General features: G+C 30.1%; 1 protein-coding gene across 4 annotated transcripts in view; it reads left to right on the top strand.

Annotated features, from left to right (window-relative positions):
- The first annotated feature begins 2,946 nt into the window (after window positions 1-2,946).
- LOC103575181 (DNA-binding protein RFX2) overlaps window positions 2,947-25,770 on the top strand; it is a 246,426-nt gene continuing 223,602 nt past the window's right edge. For 3 of the 4 annotated variants that reach the window (XM_053737591.1, XM_053737601.1, XM_053737602.1), the window contains exon 1: window positions 2,947-3,535. The gene's annotated coding sequence lies outside the window, so the exon portion shown is untranslated. The remainder of the gene's footprint in view (window positions 3,536-25,770) is intronic. The other variant, XM_053737599.1, reaches the window with a different exon arrangement.

Below are 25,770 nucleotides of genomic sequence, written 5' to 3' on the forward strand. Positions count from 1 at the left end.
AAAATTTTGTACAACATTGAATAATTCCACAAAATTGTATGAAATTTAATCAATTGAAAAATTGCAATACTAAACTTTACAATCTTAATATCAAAAGAGTTCAAACTGTCGTTACATTTTCTTTGTCATCTTCAATAATATTTTCGGTTCATTATTTAAAAAAATAAAGTTAATTTTTTTATGCTCACGCTAATGTTTTAATCTAAAACGTCTAAAATATATTATCGAGTTTATCGATCACTTTGGCCCTAAGAATATTCGACATTTAGTAGTTATTCTATGATTGGTTCATTTTAATAAATTGATGATAAAAAACTATGACTCGGAAATTACAGCAGCATTGCGTAAAGTACTGACTTGTCACTAATGGAAAGATATGATTAAAGAGTGACATCCATATTACGTATAACCGTGACTTTGCAACTGACATAAATGTACGATTTTAATATTACGTCATTATGATACACAATAATGACTTTATTACTACGTAACACTGTGATGTAGATTTTATGTCAAGCGTTCGTAACACATGAGTCATAACTGTGACGCCATACAAGAGTCATGCGTACATCAATATGATGTCAAGTTTTTACATCATATTGAAGTCATGTAGAAAGTTAGATTGACATCAAATTTACATAAGATGCCGTGACATTTCTATGACCTACGTATGACGTCAAAATAAGGTCATGTGTTCACTGGCTAATTATTCTATATTTAATTATTTAATACAATTGACATTATCAATTATCGTGGAACATCATTATAATTATTCTAATGCTATATTTCAATATTTTTAATAATTTATTTATTATACGAATCACTTTTCATTTAACATAGAACTATATATTAACAATAATAGTTAAGTTCTTGTGATATGGTTTTTATTTATAAATAACATTTATTTATTATATATTTCCTTTTCTTATTTGTTTATAGAGTACGTATTTGTTTATAACCATATTTACGGTTAACTATAGAACAAAACACACGCATAAAAATCATGTATAGGCATACATGATTTTTATGCGTGTGTTTTGTTTAGGTTTTAAGTATCGGGTGACAGGAAACGTTCCAAAACCACTCAAACTGTATTTATATTTCTTTGAATATAAAATAAAGATTTATTTATCCATTTATTCAAATTTTTATAATCTAAATATATAATTAAATAAGTATATGCCACGATGATTTATTATCTATTTTATTGGCCAAATATTGATAAGACGCAATAAGTATTAATATATAAATTTCAAATGGAGTTTAAATGCGCGCCTATTCATGTATCTCAAGTTCACTAATTAATTAGCAGATGGAAGCACCTGAGGCACCTGAGCACATAACACAGTTTGTTTGAGCAAAAGTTTATTGTACAAAAGTTTTGTTGAATTTTTCGTTAAATTTCTGTCAACTTCGGACCTTTCCATTTTTTACGACAATTAGTATGCAACTTGCTATTGAATTTGACACAAAGTTACTGCCCGAATTAGAATGCAAATTCACTTCAAAAGTTGACTAGAAAAAAGTTGTCATCAATTTTCAGACAAATTTTATGTTATTTTATTGTTAATTTGACTTGAAAAATTATTAAGTATTTTTTTACCATCAAATTGTAGACAGTTTCATGTGTAAATTTGCGTACCTTCTGAAATGGTAAGAATTAACATTACTGACTGTTTTTTTTTGGTAAAAGTTTACCTTTAAATTGAAGAAAAATTAACCATAAATTTTTATTTTTAACTTTTGCAGTGAAATTATCTACAAATTCAAGCAGCGGATTTCAGGTAATTTCAACATCAAATTATCGTCAATTTCAAGCTAAAGTTGCTATCAGTGGAACCTTTAGATTACGTCCAAAGACCAGGCATTAATGCTTCAAGCTGTACAAAGCATCCCTGATAGCCACCCTAACCGTAAGTTAACTACAAGTTACTGCCGTAATCTAAACGTAACTTAAAGGAAAGTGTTGGAGAGCAAGCAGTTACTTTTAAGTTGACAGTAAATTGTTTGTAACTTGAATACAAATGTGACCACAAGTGTTACTGTCAGACAATGACGTTAAGTTGATTGAAAGTTTCACTTTCAATTGACGGCAAGTTTTTCTGTCAAGTTACATTCAAGCTACTGCCGTATTCTGAAGCCAACTTAAAGGAAAGTATTATTAAGCCAAGCTTGCCGGAAATTTTCTCGTTAAATTAGCCGAAAACGTTTCACGACAGAACTTGTAGAGCAAAGTCTGGCTATCAGGGATAGACACAGTACCTGCGCAGGTACTTCAAAACATATTGTTAGTTCTAATTCAAATGTATTCTGCCAGATGGCAGTGGCTTATGATAGTCGCGTCACAACTACAATTGTCACAAAACCGTTTTGTGACGGTCAAAAGTGGGTAAAATTACTCGTCACAAGGCCAGTGCCCATCTCTACTATCTACTTCTTACGGTTAAAGTAGCCATTAGAGTAACTTTTTAGTAGAAGATAAAGTCGGTAATGTTCATTTTTACCATTTCACAAGGTAAGCAAATTATACGTAAAAATGTCTACAATTTGATGGTAAATACAATTCTTCAAGTCAAGTTAATAATAAATTGAGATAAAATTTGCCTGAAAATTGACAACTTTTTGCTCGTCAACGTTTGAAGAGAATTTGCATTCTAATTCGGGTAGTAAATTGACGTCAAATTGAATAGCAAGTTGCTTACAAATTGTCGTAAGAAACAGAAAAGTCTGAAGTTGACGGAAATTTGACGAAAATCTCAAGGAAACATTTATAAAGTAAACTTTTGCTAAAGCAAACTGTGCTATGAGGGAAATTGAGGAAAAATTATCCGCAAGTTCTTTTTTACAACTTTTGCTGCCAAATTGTTTGCGAATTCGGGCAGCAAATTTTAGGCAATTCCAATGTCAAATTACTGTCAATTTCAAGCTAAAGTGGCTATTAGGGAGGAGACTGCGTAACTTGTAGTACGGGTAAAAAAAAATTTAGGGACTGACGAGTACATATTGAGCGAGCACCTATTGGATATGTACCGTAATACTGGATTGAGTCTAACGTAATGACACAAATATTTCGCGAAATTTAAAGTAGTTCTTATGCTTAATACTTTGTTTCTTGTAGTGTTTTTCTATGTGTGCGTGTGTGTGAGTTTTTCTTTTCTATTTTTGAAATTATTTATATTTTAGTAGGAGCTGGTAAATAATTAAAACAATATACGTAATCGTACAGAAAAAAAAAAAAAAAAGTTTCTCATCTATATACAAAAAACAATCGAGTTTGATAGATGAGTAATGCGGTTTGTTGTATGGTAGTCAAGGAGACCAAGAAGTAGACAAGTAACACTAACCGGGCGTCGTCAATAATATTATAAATTAATCGCAGTAAGTTTGACTAGAATCTAGTTTTTCACGTATTTTTCTCAGTGACAGTCAAAATTAAAATACTTAAATTAATGACAACTTAGAGCTAATATTTTATAAGCTTATTGTAAATTTAAAAACTGATTGACTTTGCAAACAGTGCGATCTTTGAATACAGGTATGATAATAGTATTTTAATTACAATAGTTCACAGATAATTTTATTGTTATTTGATTATTTTATCATCATTATGGAAAAATGTCAGAGGGAAATATCGATTTCAACTTCATCTTTATTTTAGTTTTTCATATTTTAATATTTAATAATGATTATATAGTCTTGATGCATATCTTCAAATAGTACAACTTTTTCCAAACACTGTTCAGATTATTTATTTTTAAACATATACGAAAAAGTGTCGACATAAAAAAAAATTAATCTATTCAATTTACAAATTGAGTTGTACTTTCATGATCAGATCGTAAATTTCTTTACCAAATTAATCACGAATATCAGGTTACATTTTTTACTTGTTCATAAATATAGACTACGTGAAAATTCAAACAAATTATAAGAAATGTTTGAGAACCAATTAGACAGTTGGGTCCTTTTGTGTTTGAAAATGTACACTTTTCTTTCTTTTTTGAATCGTTCATGTTCATTTATGATCTTAGAATTATTATAGTAATTTGAGTTAGTTTTCGGTAAACAAGAATTGAATTTTTTCATGAAGATATAGTTTTATTAGTGTAATAGATAAAGTCCCCTTCTCAAAAGTAAAAAATCCGAATGTAATTCTAATAGTGGTCTGTCAGATCGGCATTACCCGTAGCGTGCAAATTTTAAGGTATAGCGTTTAAAGGTTAATAAAAAATACAACAACCGAAAAGTTGATAGTTTTCATTTAAATAATAGTAATTGATACAATACAGAAGTTATTCAATCTATAACTCGCATATATTAAATTAATATAAGTTACAATAAAACTACTTTGTGTTAGCTGATGTTTTTTCTTATCTTATTTGAAACTATACTTAAAAACAGTTTCAAAAAAGGCGAGTAAAAAGGATAAATAACTAGCACTTATCGACTGTAACTATCTATGTGTAGCATAACAAAGATTTGATTGATGCTCTTCACTATTATTGAGGTCTCCCTAAGAAAATTGAATACACTGGTCACAAAAATTAAGGGATAAAAGAAAAATTCCAAATTTTTTAGTGATTTTCAACACGCTGTAATTCGATGATTTTCTTAACATCAAAAGTATTGTAAAGATGATAAGGAAGAAAAACTAAAAAAAAAATTTCGAAAAAATTAATTTTTTGAAAAAAAAAAAAAAAAAAGGAAAAAAAAAAAAACAATTTTCGAAAAGAATTTTTTTTTTTAAATTTATTTTAATAATTAATGTTTTTGATTAAAGAAATAAGGTTTTTCGCCAAAAAAACCTTTTGAAATTAAAGAAATGATGGAAAACCAAAGAATCGCTCATTATGCGATTTTTGTAGGGCTGCACTTGAGTCAAGACAAGACAAGATTGGAACGATCTTGTCTCGATCTTGACACTTTCCATCTCGCCTTGATCTCAAACTTAAAACGTAAGTCTCGTATTCTAAGGAAAAAATGCTCAGATATGATCATATATGATCATGTATAAATACTCAGATCTGATCAGATCCGAAAAATGGCCCTACATGATCATGCATGCTCATACATGGTCCTACATGATCATACATGAGCAGGTATGATCATGGAGGACCATTTTTCGGATCTGATCATACATGATCATACATAATCATATATTACCATGTATGATCGTAAATAATCATGTATGATCGACAGGATCTTTTTCGAATCTTGTCAGTTCTGAGTATTCATACTGTGTTTTTTGAAAACATCGAATTGATGTACCCGGGAATATAATGTCTGCACATATTTGCAAGAACATTTGTATATATTATCATTAAAATGTATATTATATAACATGGATACGTTTACTTATATTGAAATTGAAATTAAATAGTACGATTAATGGTCATAAATCTACCATAACAGAATCTTAGGTTGCATAATATATAAAATAAATAGTCATAAAATCTACAATAGTAGAATCTTAGGTTGATAAATAAAATTTATTGTAGAGAAATTAATATTAAAAATTAAAACAAATATTAAAAATTAATAATTCAATAAAATATTTAATTTTCATTACTTTTTAGTATTTTTTTAATGAATTTATTAATTAATTATTTTAAAAATATTTATTATTTTCTAAATTTAATACTTTATGAAAAATATTAAATTTAGAGGTTAATAAATATATATTATGTACTTTCTACAAAATAGTATCAGATCATTAATTTTAATTATTTTTTATTTTCAATTAATATTCGATTGTAATTTTTATCACAAATTTTGTATTAAATTTATTGAATTATTTTTTAAATATTAAATAACCAATTAAATAATTTAAATTAGATGTGATCATACCTGATTAATTTTTCTCGTAAAAAGCTGCAGATATAATCATGCATGCTCATGCATGATCATACATGAAGTCATATATGAGCTCATATATAATCATACATAAACAGATATGATCATTTCTGAACATTTTCCCCCTATTTGAGTGCAGATATGACCATACAAGTTCATACATGGCCTCATATATGAGCTCATATATAATCATACATGAACAGGTACGATCATGCATGATCAAACTTGACGTCATGCATGGTCATATATACGACCATATAGGATAATACATGAACAGGCATGATCATATCTGAGCTCATATATGATCATACATAAACAGATATGATCATATCTAAGCATTTTTTCCCGGTTTGATCTCGAAAATCAGTCAATTTATTATATTGTCTTGTCAAGATCGTGTCTTGGTCTTGAATTACTCTGAGTTTTTATATATTAATTTTAATATTGTACACAATTAGATTTCATTGGTTTGTATTTTATAATTGGTATAATTTAAAAATATGTATCAAATTTGTTATTAAATTTTTTCTGAATACAGATTATTTTTTCTTATATTTTTTAACTATATTTTTTATAAGTTGTAACATATTAAATATAGTTTATGAGCAATTAATTAAATAACTAATATTTATAATAAATCTTTTTCTTCACCTACATAACAATCTTTTTCAATTCTTGAGCAAGTTTGTTCTCGAGATCGATAGGTGCTAGTGTCTTTTTCTACATATGTGTCTTGCTGCAGATACTTATGACCGTGGCTAGATTTAAATTGCAAGCCTAGCACTAGCCTTACAAAAGAAATTTGTGCCAGATTGTAATTCGATTCTGGAGAAAGGCTATCGTTGAAAATAGTTGCGCATGGCTTGCTCAAGATCTGCTCGAGGTTCAAAATTGACCTAGGGCCTTGAACAGATCTTGAGCAAGCCATGCGTAAGTATCTACTGTAAGTTACTGGGGCAAGAAATGCTTCAGACGCTGATTCATTGTACGTGTTCGATATCTTTAATATTCTTGCGTACAATACCATGAGCAAGACATACACAAATCCGGTCATAGGTTTTTTGATACACGATCTTGTGAAAGACATATACGTAGAAAAAGACTTTAGCAGCTAGGGGTTTTACTCAAGATACTTATTCCAGAATCTTGCTCAAATACATGTTAATAGAGGTGTACCTCTAGTGTATCGTAAGATCAAAATTCTGATTTATTTAATGCGGAAAATTTAGAAATTAAAACTAAAATAGTCCTTTATTATTTCCTGATAAAATATGTAAATTTAAATAAATATTAGATTGATAGCTGAATTTACAAGCATTATCATCGTCACTGTTAGATTCGTCCCTTCTTTGTTTCATTCCAATCATATTTTTTACAAATTATTTTGTAAAAGTAATCCCCCAGTATGTTGACTTCCAATCAATTCTATTTAAAGTAAAATAAAGGACTATATAGTGACTCTTTCGAGTGCTAGAAACTAACCGTGTAATAATATTCCAAATATATATGATTTTACTTATATACATTCAAATATTTTCATGCTAACATACTCAGACACTTTATATCTATAAAAATATAAATAATCCTATTAAGTTTGAGTTTTATCTCTACTTTAAATAAAAGTATTTCAGAAAAGTCAAAAGACCCTAATTAACTATCGAATTATAGTCATGTATAAACACATAATCTTGATAAAACTATTTCGCATATATTTATTACAATGTATTGGTTCTTGTAAAGACATTGCAAGATTTTCGTGGGTCTTGGTCTTGGTCTCGATATTGCAACTTATAGTATCGTCTTGGTCTCGTCTTGATGAGTCGAGACGAGATCAAGACAAGATCAATATAATCTCGATTTTGAGTGCAGTCCTAGACTTTAGTCGAAAACGATAAATTCAAAACTTCTTTCAAAGTTTATTATAGTGACGTCTTTTAGGATGTACAGTAGCGCTCAAAAATATTTATTTCATACATTGAGAGTCAACAAAAAACACAAAAATTATCAAGTTATATTTTTGAATGATACTTAACGTTTTACAGAATAGTGATGAAATAACCTTAGTTCGCAATAAAATAAAGTTGAAATTTTAAAAAATTCAAAAAACGGTGGATCATAAGTATTTTGACATCATTGAAAAAAATTTTTTCTAACATAGAATTAGCACTATTAGTCATGAGAAATTCAATATTTAGTAGCATATCCCTTAGACTTTACGACAGCCTCACATCACGTCGGTACGGAGTCAACCAACTTCTCTAATCGGTTCAGCAGAATTTTCTCCCAATCATTTTCAAAGCTTCATATAAATCGTCATTATCCGAATAATTTCATGTTCTTATTCTACGATCCATTTCCTCCTGCAGATGTTCTATATGATTCAAATCTACGCTTTAGATTGACCACTCTAAAACTTTGACTTTTCCGCATTTCATAAAATCACAAATGTACTTGGATCTGTGTTTGGGATCATTATCAGTCTATCTCTCTCTATTTCGTGTCTTTCTTTCTTCGCATTCAATTTTAATTTCCTTTAACAATTTACGGACATCAACTTATTACTCGCAATTTTAATTAATTAAAATCTCAATCTTTATCCCAATTTTGCAGCACTTGATTTTCAATCTTATAAATTTTATCCTACTAAATTACCGATTAATTTATCATATAACAATGACTTAATAACTATTATAATTTTTGGCTTCCTGCCGAAAAATTTTACTCCTTAATTTACAATTAATGATTAATAAATTCTGGCCTCGCTGCCTAGAATTATTTTACCAAACACGTGGTTAATTATTATTTTATTTTTTTACAATAAATTCTGGCTTCCCCCGCCGAGAATTGATTCTATCGGAGACGCTGGTTTATTAATACTTCCGATGGTTTTATACTCGATATTAATTAGTTTATTAATTCTGACTTACCTGCCGAGAATTGATTTACGCACAGCACTACGATGTTAACACTCAACTTTGCACTTGTTTACCGGATGATACCATTGGCGTCTATCTAGCTTCCCTTGGTCTTTCCTTGGTTTCCGGTCTTCTGGATAAGGCTCACGGCAGATGGGCGTCCGTTAGGCTTGTCGGCTTGACCGACTCTCCTCGATTTTGCTGCTGTCCTGTAGTTATATATTTTCAGCTCGGCCATTTTCGGCAACTTCCGGAAAATGGTCTCCCCACGTAATTAATTTTGGGACAGAGCTTCTTCAATTAGCGCACCCGGCGATAAGTCGAAAAACTCTAACGGGTACTTATTTGGGGTTTCGGCTCGGGTAACTGACCAGCCGTGGGAAACCACGATTTTCCTTGATGATAAATTAAATTTTACTCCGTTACAGATTTAACATCATGTAGCTTTTGAAATCATTCATGTTTCAGTCACTTTTAAGATAAGTGAGATTTTTTTTTAATTGCATTGATTGTTTTATAAATTTCACAAAAGTGGAAGTAAAAAAAAACTTAATATATGTATACTTATCCAAAAAAAAATTTTGTGGAACTGTTAACTTTCTGCTGATTTCATTTTATAAAAAAATTTTTTTTTATTTTGTAAATATACGCAATGTACTGTAACGCTCGCAACCTTGAGCTCACCGTGGAAACACTGTTTGTGGAAACACCGTGCAACCTATGTAGTTTCCACGGTTGATTTGTTCAATTTTTCCACGATATTTCCACGGTAGTTTTTCGCTGGGTCCACGGTGTTCCCACACCAAATCTACGGTAAAAACACAATGAATAATCACCGTGATTTCACGCTGAATCCACGTTCGTTGTACTTTGAACCCATAGTTAATACACAACGGTTTCATTGTGTTTATGTCATTGATCCACAGTGAAAACATGATGTATTTACGATGGGTATGCAATTAGTTTTCTCAATGATTAAACGAAGAATCCACGGTCAATTCGCGGTGATTATGTAATAGTTACACAGTAATAACATCGAGAATTTATGATGAAAACTCGATAATCTAACAGTAACAACATTCTGTCTATGAGAAATCAATTTATAAACAATCAATTGTGTGGCATCTACTTAACTGGAAAACTCTTATCAATATTATCTGATTGAATAATTAAAAAAAAAGCGCTTATGAGAGCTTATCTATAACAGTTAGATGAACATCTTATTTATATTTATGTCCAACAATTTCTATTAAAATAAATAGAAATGTCTTTAATTATTTTTCCAATAATTTGATTTCTTTCCACTTAATATCAAAATTATTAGGATTTTTTTATTTTTTAACTGGTTATAATTTTGAATTCTAATTTAAAATTATGAAACGATTAAGTATAAACTATTAATAATTAAATAATTCTATATAGTTACAATTTAGCGATGTATATATCAGGATTGGCCAAAAAAAAACTAATTTTTTGAAGTTAACTTCTTTTGGCGCGTTTAGTAGAGAGTAAAATTGAGAGCTGCACGAGCAAGCGTACCGCAAAAACGACATGATGGCCACCAAATATAATTAAAAGTGTATATTTATTTTACTGACTATTAGGTTAACTAGTATACAGAATAATCGCAAGGTCTCCACGAAAACAAGTGGTTATATTTGGAATCGATAGAAAAGCCAATGTACGAACAACATTTCATATACATTAATTATAAAACGTGAATTATTTATATAAATGTAAATATATTATCTATAAATGTTTCCTAAATTATGTTATAAAAAACGTATCAGTGATAAAAAATTTGTTGAAACTTTAAGGGTATTAAAAATTTGAGGTTAATTTTTTTTTAAATTGTGTAAAACCTTTGAAAGTTTTAAGTATTTGAAGTTGATTTTATGTAAGTATTATTTTTAATAAGTTAATGAAATAATTACTAATTTAAGTAATAAGTAATTGAATATTTCATAAGACATATTTATTTTCAATAAATAATTAAAAACAATTTTCGTTTTTTCGTATACTGATTTCAAAGTCAGAATAGTGCCGGGTCGTTATTTGGGTCCGGCACATACAATTTCTTTCTCAAGGCCGTGTCGAGCCGGCCTGAGAGACTCGCTACCAGCCGACCAATCACGAAAATCGGTGGCTAACTACATTCTGTTGGCGCGCTTTTAAGCCAATAGGAAAATCCGCTGGGACAGCCATGCTGTCCACCCCAGCATCGAGCGGTAACGAAGGAACAAGACGCCGCCGTGACATTCAATCTACATCGAGCATTCTAAAGTATAACCTCGTGCTCTCAAATCACTTTGCTTTATATAAATTATTCTCGTGATGTAATACCGACCATATGTCGAGTATTATACGTGATTTCTATGTAGTTTTCCACTCTACATTAACACAAGAATCCTTTTGTGCATTCGCTCATTTTACATTATTAATTCTTTTCACAAATCTAAAAAGTAATCAAACTTCCTATAAATTTCCAAGACATCTGTAATATTAAATGTATTTAATTATTATTTTTAACTTCCCGTTAATAAAATTGCAAATTTTCGAAAATTCGGGAAGTTATTGGTTTCAGTCCGATTTTCGAAAATCGAATTTCTAAGAGATCTTGACGTTTTGAGGTTCTAGGAAGCTATCCTGACTAATTTCACGATGATGTCCGAGTGTATGTATGTATGTATGTATGTATGTATGTATGTATGTATGTATGTATTTATGTATGTATGTATGTATGTATGTACGTACGTACGTATGTAAATATCTATAACTTTTGAACGGATGAACCGATTTTGATTATTAAGGTGTCATTCGACGCGGCTTGCGAATATCTTGAAGCTGAAAAAAAAGCAAACTTGATCGGTACGGTTTGTTCAGAGATATTCCAAAAATATACTTTTTCAAAAATGTTTTCTTTTGGATAACTTTTTATGTTCTAGATGGATTGATTCCAAAGTCAACTGGACTCGGAATCTTCATAAGCCACGTCGAATGCGACCTTGAACATCAAAATCGGTCAATTCTTTCAAGAGAAACCGTTGTCGAAAGAATTAAAAAAAAAATTTTTTTTAGTATTTTTAAAATTTCTCAAAAACGACTCGATAAATCAATTTCAAAATCTGATGAATTTTAGAACTCAATAAAACGCGTCGATTGCCATCTCGAACGTCTCAATCAGTTTATTCGCTCGAGAAATATCGTTTGAGAAAAAAATGGTAAAAAATGTTTTTTTCGATAACAAAGGCATACAAAATTATTCTCGAGCTCGAAGAGCTCGAAAATGTATCTACAACAAATTTTCGAGCTCCAGGAGCTCGAAATAGGTGGGAAGTTTTGGGGCTGGCCCGCAGAGTCAACCGACAGACCGATTTTTTTTTCTCATTTTATAAGATACGTGTTTGCTGCACCGAAAAATTGCTGAAAAATGTAACATGTACGTCTTAATTGAAATAAAAGCACAGACATAAATGTGCTTTTTGGATCATTTTATTCAGAAATATATTATCAATTTCAATTATTCGTAATCAAATAACAATATTATTATTAAACTTATTGGTGCTAATATTTATTGATTATGAAAACACAATACTTCTCTCAAATTTTTCGAGAGACACATGATTTTATAAATTGTAGTTTATATTAGTATCCCATAGTTTCAATAATACTTCTAATCATTTCAAATAAAATCTTTTAAATAAAATTATGAAATCAAACTAATATACAATATTATATTAAAACACCGCTTATACATAATATTACGTGTTACAGAAAACAATAAGTTTATTTTTCAAGGATCTATTTCAAATTATCACAAACATTATAATCTTTGGGTATCATAGATTTTAAAGACAACAGGCCCTTGTCCTTTTGGTTACCCAATTAAAAAAAACCATTGAGGGATTGCATGGGAATCCATAGGAATCTGTGTAGAAAAGTACGGATTCATGCAAGAATCCATTAGAATTAATATAGGAGTATATGAATTTATATAAGAATCCACGTAGGAAATCATAGGTATCTAGATTCCCGATAAGAGAAATTTTTTTGTGGAAAATTTTTATAGGAATTTGAGTTTCTTTTTAAGTAATTTCTATCGAATTTGGGTTATCTGGATTGTTATGTCTATTGTCTATTGATACGCGTATATGAATAAATGAACAGATTAGTATTCTATTGGCAGGAAATCTTTCAACAAAAAATTGATGCTCTTTATATAAGTACTTGTAATAAGTTATTGATTTTTTAATAAACTCAAGAAGTATTACATCTTTATTGAAATGACGAATAATTTTCACAAAACACTAAATTAGGAGTCGTACAAAGGCAATTGTACTCCGGGAAAGTTTATGAAATCACATACGCTGTTAACTATATTTGTATCAATAACGTGACGATTTATGTAAATTTTTCTAATTCCTAATTCATCCAAGATTTCGATATGGACTTTGACATGGTGCATCAAATTTCAATGAGAAAGTGACGTAAGAATCCACATGGGTGTGACGTTACGGAAGTTTATAAAAACTAACTAACATTTAATAATTAATCTCCTTGTGTTGATTAGCTCGTCGGTTCCAGGGTTTAGGCGAGGGTCGCGTAAATTAGGCAATTTCTTATTTATTTCGTCTTAAAATATAAGGTATTCATACGGACGGATTTAACAGATAAACAACCAACATTGTCAATTCAAATATAATTTTATTTATAATATTCGGTAGGCAAGATAAATCATTAATTTTAAATAAATTACAGTTGAACAGAAGCAAACGTTTTTATATAATATTTTAATCTCGGCCAAATTTAACAATTATTCAATTAAATAAACGTAATAATGATTAACTTAAATTATACGGTGTGACGAGACACGTTTCTTTTCCCAATAAAACTCCACAGTTTACAAATGTTCTCGCGAATACGATTCTACGGATGAGATTTAACCTCCGCGCCTCCCCATCTAACAACCGGGTGAAGCCCGTGTTATTTAAAAATGTCCGATACTCGTCTTCTCCAAGAGTCCCCAAGTTTCAGAGTCTCGTCCGAGATTGTACGGAGAAGGAAATACACTTCTCCACGCACAAATCGGCCTAGATTTTCGTCAACAAACGCGACAGGGTATCTACACCCTTCTACAACCGTTGTATAACGACGTAGTTCAAATATAGAAGAAGCCAATACCTGGTTCTTCTATGTGTAGTCAGCCCGATCGGGTGATACTCAGATCGAGAGCTGGATTGACTAAACGGTGCTGAGAAATCGGTTATAAGTACTCTAGTGCAACTGATCACCTCGGAGAAACTCAGCCAGCGCAGCGTCCACCTAGTGGCGAACTTTGAAATATTCTCCTCGCTCTAGTGGATATCCCCACTCCTCGCGTACTCTCTCTCTCTCTCGGCCTAACGCGCTCGTCACAATTATCGATTTTTTGCGTGCTCGTCACATGGAAATCCATACTAGATTTCCTATATCGATATGGCATATTGTGGATTTCATCGAACCCATATAGGAAACTACACTGGATTCCCATATGGATTTTGAAAGGGACAACATTGTCTGATGTCATACTCTGAAATATATAAAATTAAATGTGAACACGGTTATGACAGCGATAGGTTAAAATTCATATTTGATTATGTTTATTACTTACCGTGATATTGTTTCCTACAAACACAATGACAAAATATATTGCTTAACTATTGTTTATTGATTTAGAGTGATAAATTAATTAACTGAATCTGCAAATTTTTAATTACAACAACACACTGGAGCACATTGCTACGAGTAAACTTACTTGTGCGCTATCTGATATTTTTGAGATACGAGGTTGCGTATGACATGTTTTCACTAGTTGAGATACATATAAATCGATATATATAGATCAATGAATAAATATTGATCCGCATTGACAGACATTACAAATTAATTAATTTAAATAAATAAATTATAACTTAAAATAAAAATAATGATTGACAAACAAAATTATCATAAAATGTATTTATTTAGCTTTTTACTGACTTCAGTAATAAAAGTTCAATTTATTAATGTTAAACTATAAAGTCGGTAACACTATTATACTCGGGAAGTACTCCAGATTGTAAGATTGTTGATAATTCGTCTTAATGACAATCTGCAATACTTGTTTTTACTGCCCATAGTTGCAATTCATTTATTGTATTCACTTTTTTTTTTTTGCATCCATTTTTTAGTGTGTATAATAGTTATTCATCATAAAATTATTTACATGTTAACACACACAAATCTTGAATTATTTACACTGCTTTTTAATATTTATTGGAGCAAATTTTGATATAGGTTAAACAGAAAGAAAGAAATAAATACACACATCCACACCAGTAGAGAAAACACATAAGTGTGACCAATGTCTACGCCTCAATTATAGGTGGCGGAATTTCTAGTTTTTAGTCGGCATTATTGGTCAGTTACTGGTTTGAAATCGAGTAAAAACTTGATTATTTCCGCCAGGGGGTTTTTCTTGAACGAATTAATTGATTTTGATGGCTGAGGTGGTGTTCGATGCGGCTAACAACGTTTTAGAGCTGATTAGATTTTGGAATTGATCCATTAGGTGAATTAGAAGTTATAAAAAAAAAAAATAAACAGTTTTGAAAAAATTTAATTTTTGAAATATTTCCAAACGTATCGTACCGATTATGCTCAATGTTTCAAAAATTTTTGGAATTAATGAGCCGCTTCGAACGCGGTCTCAAAAAGCCAGATCGGTTCATCCGTTCAAAAGTAACAGAATATTGACATACATACTAGGGTGGCGCCAAAAATCCAACTAATTTTCTTGTTTTTCGGTCTTGTATGAAAAATTGTAAGTTTTCATTGATTAAAGAAACTTTTCTAAAAATCAGCAGGGTTAAAAATTTTTTACAGGTCGCTCCCGAATTTCACAAATTTCGAACATAATGAAAATTTGATTTTTTCTTCTTTTTGTAATTTTTTAACTTCCCGCTAAGAAAATTGTAAATTTTCAAAAATTCGGGAAGTCATTGATTTCACCCCGATTTTCGAAAATCGAGTTTTCATCAGATTTCGGCGTTATGAGGTCCTAGGAAGCTATTCTGACTATTTTCAGAATGATGTCCGAGTGTGTATATGTTTGTGTGAGTGTGTACACAGTTGGAAAATTTGTGTTAAATTTAACACAAATCACATGTCCCAAACGGTCCACTCAATTTTTTGTGTTAATTTAACACTTTATACTTGTGTCAAACAATAACATGAGCTTAGTGTTGAATCGATTAAGACAGAAATTGTGTAAATTTAGCATATTTTTTTTTGTGTAAGCCCAACACAACAAACATCTTGAGTTAAATTTAGCTTAAAAAGTAGGTTAGATATACATTTTTTTAAATATAGTTTTAACAAATTACTATGTGTCAAATGAACTCAAGTATTTAGTTTAAAATTAAACGCAAATAATTAATTATTTTGACTTAAATTAATTGTCTATGTAACACACGTCTAGCATTAAATTTAACTTAATGACTATGTTAAAGTTACATTGTGTCAGTGTTGAAGAATGAAAAGTTGACTTAAATAAATAAAATATTGATTTAACATTAATTAAATCTTAAAATGTTATCATATAATAATAATGGTCGCGATGGTCAAAATACCGATAATCAATATTTCTAGAAAATAAAGTATTCATTTATTCAATCTTATAAAATTTTACAGAAAATAGTCGGTTAGTACGACATTTGTTCTTTTAAACTCATTTATTTAACTTGGAAATACGACAGAGTATACTCTTTTCCCGCGAACATCCGATTTTTGAAAAAAAATTAAACAATTTTAATAACAATTATTAATTTTTCCCAAAATATTCTTTAAAACATAAACAAAAAAAGTCATGAACAATAATTCACAGAAGAATAGTAAATGATAAACTCTTAAGCAATATGATGATTCTATAGGTTATGTTGGATGATTATCTCAATTATTATAAGGATATTATGTGACATAAAAATTGAATAATTCAAATAAATCAATATATATTTATCTGACACAGTAGTGAAGACCTTTCTTATTCTAGAATTCACAGTCACGTACTAAATAATTCCAAACTATTCGATTAACAAGCAAATTTTAGTTGCACTTTATGGACAAAGCACGCGAGAAGAGTGAGCGTCCTCTGACAAACAACACAAAATTTATGTTTACTTTACTTCTTCAGTATGTTACGAAATTTGATCACTACAATGTTTGTGTTAGTATGTACACAAATTAAATATTGTCTATAATATATAACATTTTTCTGTGTTAAGCAAACAAAACAAATATGTATTAAATCCTCGCCTCACACCGTATAAATTCTCCGTATAAATTTGTATTAAATTTGAGGTAACACAAAAAATGTGTTGTATAGATTACTCATAAATTTATTAACAAAAAAATTTCATTAACCTCAGACAACACATTCAAATTTAGTTAAATTTACACTCGACGGTGTCAAATAATTGATACGAAATATTCAACCATTGATCTTTTATACACAAGAACACAACATTTTCAACTGTGTAAAAGCATTCCAGGCTGCACGACTGCAAAAAATTTTGAGTTTTTGCTTGGACAAACATTAAGTAATAAATTGAAAATTTCAAAACTAACAGATAATAGCAAGAATAATGTAAATCATTGGCGTCAGGTAGGAACATAAGGATGTCCGTAAAATGAGCTGACCCAACTCAATGAAATTGAATTTGAATTAAGTAAAAATTAGGTGTTTTTTAGGTGCTATTTAGGTGCGCAAACCGCAAATTAGGTGCACAAACGATTTTCGGAGTATTTACAAAAAACGGATGGTCTGCCAGAATATTAAATTCTGGCAAACCATTGAATAAAAGTAATTATTTTTTTTTATAGCGTGAAAATTAAGTGCTTATTAAATGCTTCTAGAAGCCTCGATGCATTCTCTGAGAAAAGATAGTTATTTAGGAAAAGTATATAACTGCCGCCAGGATAGCTGGGTATACATAACGATAAGATATAAATCACAGCATATGTCCTATGCTGTAAAAGAAGCGATGTTGAAAATGAAATCAATTTAGTAGCGCGCAGTGTTAAAATAGAATAACACAGGTGTAGGTCGTTTAATTTGGCAGAGTTAAATTAGTGTAAAGGCGAAACAATACCGATATAAAAGTGAGGTAAAATGCCTCCATTCAGAGTATTAATTTTAGAAAGCTTAGAAAATAAAAAAAATGTCAGTTTCTCATGAAAATAAATAAAAAAAATCATTTAAAAAAAAAAAAAATTCAACGTATAGAACTAAGAAAAAAAAATGTATTACATACGAGAAGATATAAAAATTTGATGAATATTATCAGGAAGGAGTTTCAATTTTGCTATGGACATATTTTTATAATTATTTTTGTTATACGTAATTTATTAAAGAATTACACAATTTTATGTCCACCATTTCAATCACAAATGATTAATCTAATTAATAAAAACACTGGTTAACGGTAGTGATCGAGATGATGAAAATATTCACAGAGTAAAATATTTTCAACACAAACTAATATTTTAACGCCGGTAAATAATATTTTCACAGGTAGCAGCGTAAATTTAACAGCGCTTTTGGTGTTGAAATTCAACGCCTAAAATTTTAACATCTTTACCAACTGGACACACCCCGATGTTTATAAAGTGTATATACGGACTATAATGATATCATTAGTCAACCTTTGGTCGATAATCGACTCAGGAATGATAATACAGTGACTTTTTTTAAGTTCCGTGTTGGTCTGCCAGTTTGAGATTTTCCAGCAGTAAAGCTCAGAAGTTATCGTCCCAAAGCGAATTGAATGGAACGTCATTTAGGTGCTCATTAAGTGCTAGAGATTCTAGGTGAGAACAAAGCTTGAGGTGATTTTCTTGTTCTGGGAAAGTGTAGTGGAAACCCTGCTTGGAAAATTTGTTAAAAAACTACGTATAGAGAGTTGTGACATGTTGAAACCAAACATTCTATGTGGAAAAACGATTCAAAAATTATAGTCAGTTATTTTCCATTTCAACTTCCCGTTTGGTCTGCCCGTTTGAGACTTTTCAGCGGTCAAGTTCAGAAGTTATCTTCCCAGAGCAAATTGAATGAAACGTCATTTAGGTGCTCATTAAGTGCTAGAGATTGCAAGTGAGAACGAAGCTTGAGGTGATTTTCTCGTTCTGGGAAAGTGTAGTGGAAACCCCGCTTCGGAAATTTTTTGAAAAAATTCATATAGAGAGTTGTGACACGTTTAAACTAACCATTCTACGTGGAAAAATGATTCCAAAATTATAGTCATTTATTCTCTACTAGCTGACCCGGCAGACTTCGTACTGCCTCAATCGATTGTAGAGCAAAATAAAAAAATCAACTCTGTTTAAGTTCCCACTATATAAAATTGATGTATTACCGTACGATGGATGGTGTGGCTCAATAAGTTATAGATCAAATTGAACGGAATATAGTATAGTGCCGGATAGCTCAACTGGTAGAGCACTCGGTGCGATACCGACATGGTCTGAGTTCGATTCCCAGTTCGGGCTATCTATATTTTTCTCAATTTATCTATAAATTGTCTTATTGAGAAGGTTTGCATGATTTAGGTTTCCACTCTATATTAAATTGGTGTAATACCATACGATGGACGGTGTGGCTCAATAAGTTATTTTGAACCTCTGTTTTTTTTTATCTTTCAGCATAGGTTGAAAGAGGCCTTCATGATTTTTTCCAAATTTTTTCCTCCAACCGTTTTCGAAATATCGAATTTTAAAAAATGAAGAGATTTTTCTATCAAATGCCTGTAACTTCGTGAAAAAAAGGTTAAACAAAATTTTTAAAGAGTCAAAAAATGATTGTTTTTAGATTTCTTTTCGATAAAAAATGTCAAAAAAATTTTTGAATCACGCTTCTGTTGAAATTTTAACTTTTAAGTATAAATTGTCGATTTACAAAAAACACGTACTGATCGATTTGCCTCATAATTTTTTCACAGCAAACTGTCACCTATTCTACAATTTTTCCAGCTATGCTCATAATGGGACAACGATGGGATTTATTTTTTTATAGATTTTTTAAATTTCATATTCCACTTTATTTTTAAGAAAAATGTCTTAAAATAATAGCATGCTCGGAATTTACTGTTAATAATTATCTGACACACAACTATCATCAAAATTTTCTTCCACAGTAAAATTATTACTAATTAATTAATAAATAATAATTTTATTAATAATTATTTTTTTTGTCGCCTGCCGAAAGTGAAACAAAAGAAATAATATCGCCGACCAAGTTGTTACTATTATATTTTGTGACTATTCAATTTGGTCGGGTTCGCGATCACTTTTTTTTAGTTTCGGAACGCGACATTAAATCTTCCAACGACGTATTCTATGCTCCAACGCACATTTCAACGAACATTTTAAAAAAAGAATTGGCCAAATTGGTCCAGGCGTTGTTGAGTTATGCGCTTACCAACACATTTTGCGATTCATTTTTATATTATAGATTTCAACTTACGGTTTGGTCTGCCAGTTTGAGATTTTCTAGTGGGAAAGCTCAAAAGTTATTTTCCCAAAGCAAATTGAATGGAACATCATTCAGGTGCTTATTAAGTGCTAGAGATTCCAGGTAAGAACAAAGCTTGAGGTGATCCACTTGTTCTGGAAAACTTTAGTGGAAACCCTACTTGGGAAATTTTTTTTCAACTGTAGGGTACCAAGTTCAAGATTCTCAAGTGATAAAATCCGGAAATAATTTTGTGCATGTTTTTTAACGATTCTTTTGAAAAATTCTATGAATTACTCTCTGTATGCAACCTTTACCCGTCTACAATTGAATTATCTTTAAAATAAGTTTTAAATATTAAGATTTTTTTTCCTATTAAAATTAGAAATTTATGAGTTTTATTTTATTTTAAACACGTGTTTGGCAAACAAATAATTTACAGGGAGAATACCCTTGGAAAAGTTATCATTCTACTATTGACAAGACATACATTTTCAAGGAATAATTATTCTGTGTAAATAGTTTTATAAAAGAAAAGTTCACCTTTTGCTAATTAAACAAGTAAAAATTCTTTTTCGATGACGCTTAGTATGTCATACTGTGACCCTGGTTCACAGTCTTGGTGAGGGGAGATGTTGTGTTTGAGTCGTCATCGAACACTAAAATTATAAAACAGCAGATTATAAATCTATACTAAGTGATTGAAAATAATTATTCTTTTGTTGGTCAAGACGATGGTATTCCTAAAATGTAGAAAGAGTTTGGACACTCATATAAAAATAAAAAGCCAATTTTTGAAAGATTGGGTGTTTGACACCGAAAATTGGTTGTAGATAGTAGTGACAATCATATTTTTTAATTTGTTAACAAGTGATGAAAAAAAATCTAAAATTTTTTGTTGTTTAAATGTATAATTTAAAATTATATGACTAGTGAGCTAAGTGTGTGAAAATAATTGTGGAAATAATATTTTTTTTTTTGGTTTGAAACTTAACTTAAATGATGTTGAAATAATAATAATTCATGTATTGTAGAAAGAAAAGTAAGATTTCATGAATAATTTTGGCGCCTAAAGTTCAATTTCAAAAGTAATAACAGTAATAAGTTAAGAGATAAACGAAATAGGTCGACAAATAATAGTGATTAAATAATTATTTAATTTTCAAATCAAGACGAGGCAAAGCCTAATAACATCGGAGTCAGTAAGCAACACAAACAAACAGAAGTTGAAAGAAATATTAGTCATCTGATCCGTTTGAAATGAATAATTGTGTATTTCAAATACATTTGAAATATTTTTGGAAAATTTAGCGTATAAGCCTTGCAACAAAAGAAAACAGTTATTGAAGTTTTCGGCAATAAAGATATAAAAATTTTAATTTCAAATGAAACTCAAAAATTTTGTTATCAAAAAAATTTAACTTCGCTTCATAATAGCATATTTGTTATTATAAAAATTTGGATATGTTCAAAATTAAAACATTAAAAATAATCAATTTCTATCAAAATTAAAATATCTTCTAAAATAAAATTCCCAGTATTATAAAATTGAACTTCAATAATTAGTTTCATAAAATTTAAAATAGTTGAAATTAAGTCTAAAATGCCTTAAAAAATTTTTATCATCAAATTTTCTCGTGATTATAAAATTACATTAATTTTCCGTTACCAAAAAACCAAACTTTCATTCCAGATATATTTTTCAAATAAATCTTTATGTTTAAATTCTATCATGCTTGCTATGGAACAAATGATTAAATCTAATTAAATCTAAATAATTAAATCTAATTAAATCATCAAAATAAGTTCTATATTAAAATTCTTTGGGAATATAATTAATTATGCCGGAACAATATATCTCTTTAACAGAATTAAAATTTCTGCTCTAAAATAAAAGATTAGCAGTACACAAACTTATTCTTATTTTAAAATGCAATCTGCACTTCAATAAAGACCGTCTTCAGTTCAAAGTAAATACCTAAGTAAATTTTGTCAAGCTTAAATACATTTCGATAATAAAATAAAAATTTACAACATTTGTTCCATCAGAAATAAAATTTACTCATCAAAACAAAATTAAAATCAAAGCTCTGTTGAAATAAATTTCGTCATTAAAATAATAGATAACATCTCAAATAAATCAACTGTAAGCTAAAACAAAATGGTATACGAAGGAACATCCTCTTAAGTTAATTTACTAGATTAATTTTTCTATTGTGAAATTCACCTCAATATACATTCAGCCTAACGATTAAAATTTCTGCACATAATTATAATTAAAATAAATATTCTTTTGTTCAATAATGTTATCTGTATTCAATTAATAGTAAATTCGTATAGTACAAATTTATATGACTTAATTACAAACAGAAGTCATGTAATTTATTTTGCTGGTCAATTATTATCTGGGTCTGGTAAATGAGATAACACTAGTTTACAAAATTTAACTTTTTGTCTGTTGCCGCGAATTGTGTGGTTGATAATGTTCACTTATGACTTGTTTTCTTCAAATCTACCCTCAAAATTTTTTGAGCAGCTGGAGTTACTTTGTTTTTGATTTTTGTCATTTAAGCGTATATATTAAGCCATAACAGGCATATTTTACTGTGTTAAGATTAGTATCCAAAGTTTTTGCGTCATGAGTAGTTCAAGGAGACGTTGTTTAAACAATCCAGATCATTTTTGTTATATATGCGGGGAATATGTGTTTAACGATTGTAGAAAAGTTATATCAGAGTTGGTGAAAAATACCCATTGTAAGTATTTTGGAATGCTCTTGGATAAAAATGAGAAGTCTTGGGCTCCCAATTGTGTTTGTAAATCGTGTGTGGAATATTTAAGATTGTGGAAAAATGGTAAAAGAAGTGCCTTTAAATTTGGAACACCGACTATTTGGCGAGAACCACGAAATCATCTCGAAGACTGTTATTTTTGTAGCGTAAACGTAAACGGTTTAAATACTAAAAATCGAGCTAAATGGCAGTACCCAAGTACTAGTTGTGTTCAGCGTCCAGTGCAGCGTTCAACTGACTCTTCAGTGCCTAAAAATATATCTGAACCCATGGAACAAGACATCGAAGGACCAAGCTCATCAAAAAATGATGCTGATTTTGAAGGTATGTCAAATGAGCCAAAATGCTTTTCCCAAAATGAGTTAGATGATCTTGTAAGAGATTTAAATCTTTCTAAACAAGCTTCAGAATTGTTAGCATCAAGACTGAAAGAAAAAAATTTGCTTTCCTCAGATACTAAAATAAGTTTTTATCATGAAAGAGATAAAGAATTACGGCGTTATTTTTCCGAAGAAAACGGTATTACCTTTTGTTCAGATATCAAAAACTTGTTGATAAAAATGGGCTTGAAACAATATGAGCCAAACGACTGGCGTTTATTCATTGACAGCTCAAAACGTAGCCTAAAATGTATTCTATTACATAATGGAAATAAATACGCTGGGGTACCTATTGCCCACAGTACACAGTTAAAGGAAGAATATTGTAACATTTCGCTAGTCTTGAACAAAATAAAATACAATGACCATAAGTGGCAAATTTGTGTCGATTTAAAAATGGTGAACATTCTTCTCGGTCAACAAAGTGGTTACACTAAGTTTCCCTGTTTCATATGTCTTTGGGACAGTAGAGCTAAACAAGAGCATTGGATAAGAAGAAACTGGCCCTTGAGAGAAAGTATGAAGCCTGGAAAGCAAAATATAGTCCAGAATTCATTAGTAGCTCGTGACAAAATTATCCTTCCACCATTACATATAAAACTGGGCATCATGAAACAGTTTGTTAAATCACTAGATAAAGACGGAAACTGCTTTTCTTACATTTGCCAAAAATTTCCTCAGCTCACTATGGAAAAAATAAAAGCCGGTATTTTTGACGGCCCCCAAATTAGACAACTTACGAAAGATACTCAATTTAGAAATTCTATGACTGAGTTACAACTAAAGGCTTGGACAGCTTTCGTCTCTGTAATGCAGAATTTTCTCGGAAATAAAAAATCTGAAAATTATATTGAACTTGTAGAAGACCTTCTGCTACAGTTAAAAAATATGGGGTGCAATATGAACATAAAACTCCATTTCCTCCATAGTCACCTGGACAGGTTTCCGGAAAATTTAGGAGATATGAGCGAAGAGCAGGGAGAGCGTATGCATCAGGACTTACGTGTCATGGAAGAGCGCTATCAGGGTTTCTGGGATACAAATATGATGTCTGACTATTGTTGGTCACTAATACGTCATTTTCCAAAGTCTACACATCAGAAAAGAGCTTTAAAACGAAGTTTTTTAGAACTCAATGATTAATTATTTTTTTAATAAAGTTTTTCTTAGTAAATACATGTTTTTTTCTGTTTTATACCTACATAGCTGGAACTCAGAAACTAGAGCTGATAAAAATCTTTTACTTATATTTTTGAAAATAGCATATCATATGTAGTCAGCAACAGCTAAAATTTCTTTGGCAACAGATGTACTGTAAACTAGTGTAATCGCAAGATGAAAATATTAGAGAAAAATTAAAACTTGATTTGTTAGTCATAACGTAAGGAATGGCATCAACGTTAGCAACTTTAAAATATTAGTTGAGATTGTTAGAGTCATGTGAAATACAAATTGTGGGGGCTACCCCGAGAAAATATACATACCCTACAACATTCTATGGTATCGACAACACAACCATGACTTACGAGACTTGGTGCAATCACACATACAGTGTGAAGCTTGAGTACGAATAAAATCATTTCAGCTATGTGTACAATAATGAATGTCACAACTTTGACGGTTATAACATGCATAGGTCTCATCACAATACCAGTTAGTCAATCACTAACTCAAGGAAGATAAGAAGATCTCGACTACGAAGAAAATTTATAATGAAATAAATCCTAGCCACTCTAATAATTTCGATAGTAGATAAAATAATAACAATGAAAATTTATATAGATGAGAATCTGATGTGGGTCTTAATTTGATCGATTTTAATGGATCATAGATCAATGAATTATTGTTGTTAGCGTATCTAATGATTAACCAGGGAAATGACCCTCCTAAAGAAGAAAAAAAAATCGTGTTCAGACCGAATCTGGCTCAGGTATCGCTTTTTTTTCTGGCTTTGTCCCAGTACCGGGTCAATTCGATGGTGAAACGATGATTATGGTGAGAATTATTAAATTTAAAATTTTCTTGTAAATAATAATTTTAGTTCCGTGATAATTTTAGTCCTGTCGGATATCGAGCTCTTATAAATAGTTTTAAAATTTCGATTTTAGTTATGATTTTATACATTTTGATGATTCTGCTGTTCAGCTTTTTGTAAATAGTTCTTTTAAAAGTAATCTCTCACAAAAGGTTCGTCCTGGTTTTTATAATAATCGCTACAATCATAAAGACAACAATAATGTAATGTTAATCAAAATTGAATATCGTTGTAGAGATTTCTCTAATAATTTGAGCTTTTAATATTTATT

This window comes from Microplitis demolitor, chromosome 1 (genome assembly GCF_026212275.2).
Source record: "Microplitis demolitor isolate Queensland-Clemson2020A chromosome 1, iyMicDemo2.1a, whole genome shotgun sequence".
Classification (NCBI taxonomy): Eukaryota; Metazoa; Arthropoda; class Insecta; order Hymenoptera; family Braconidae; genus Microplitis; species Microplitis demolitor.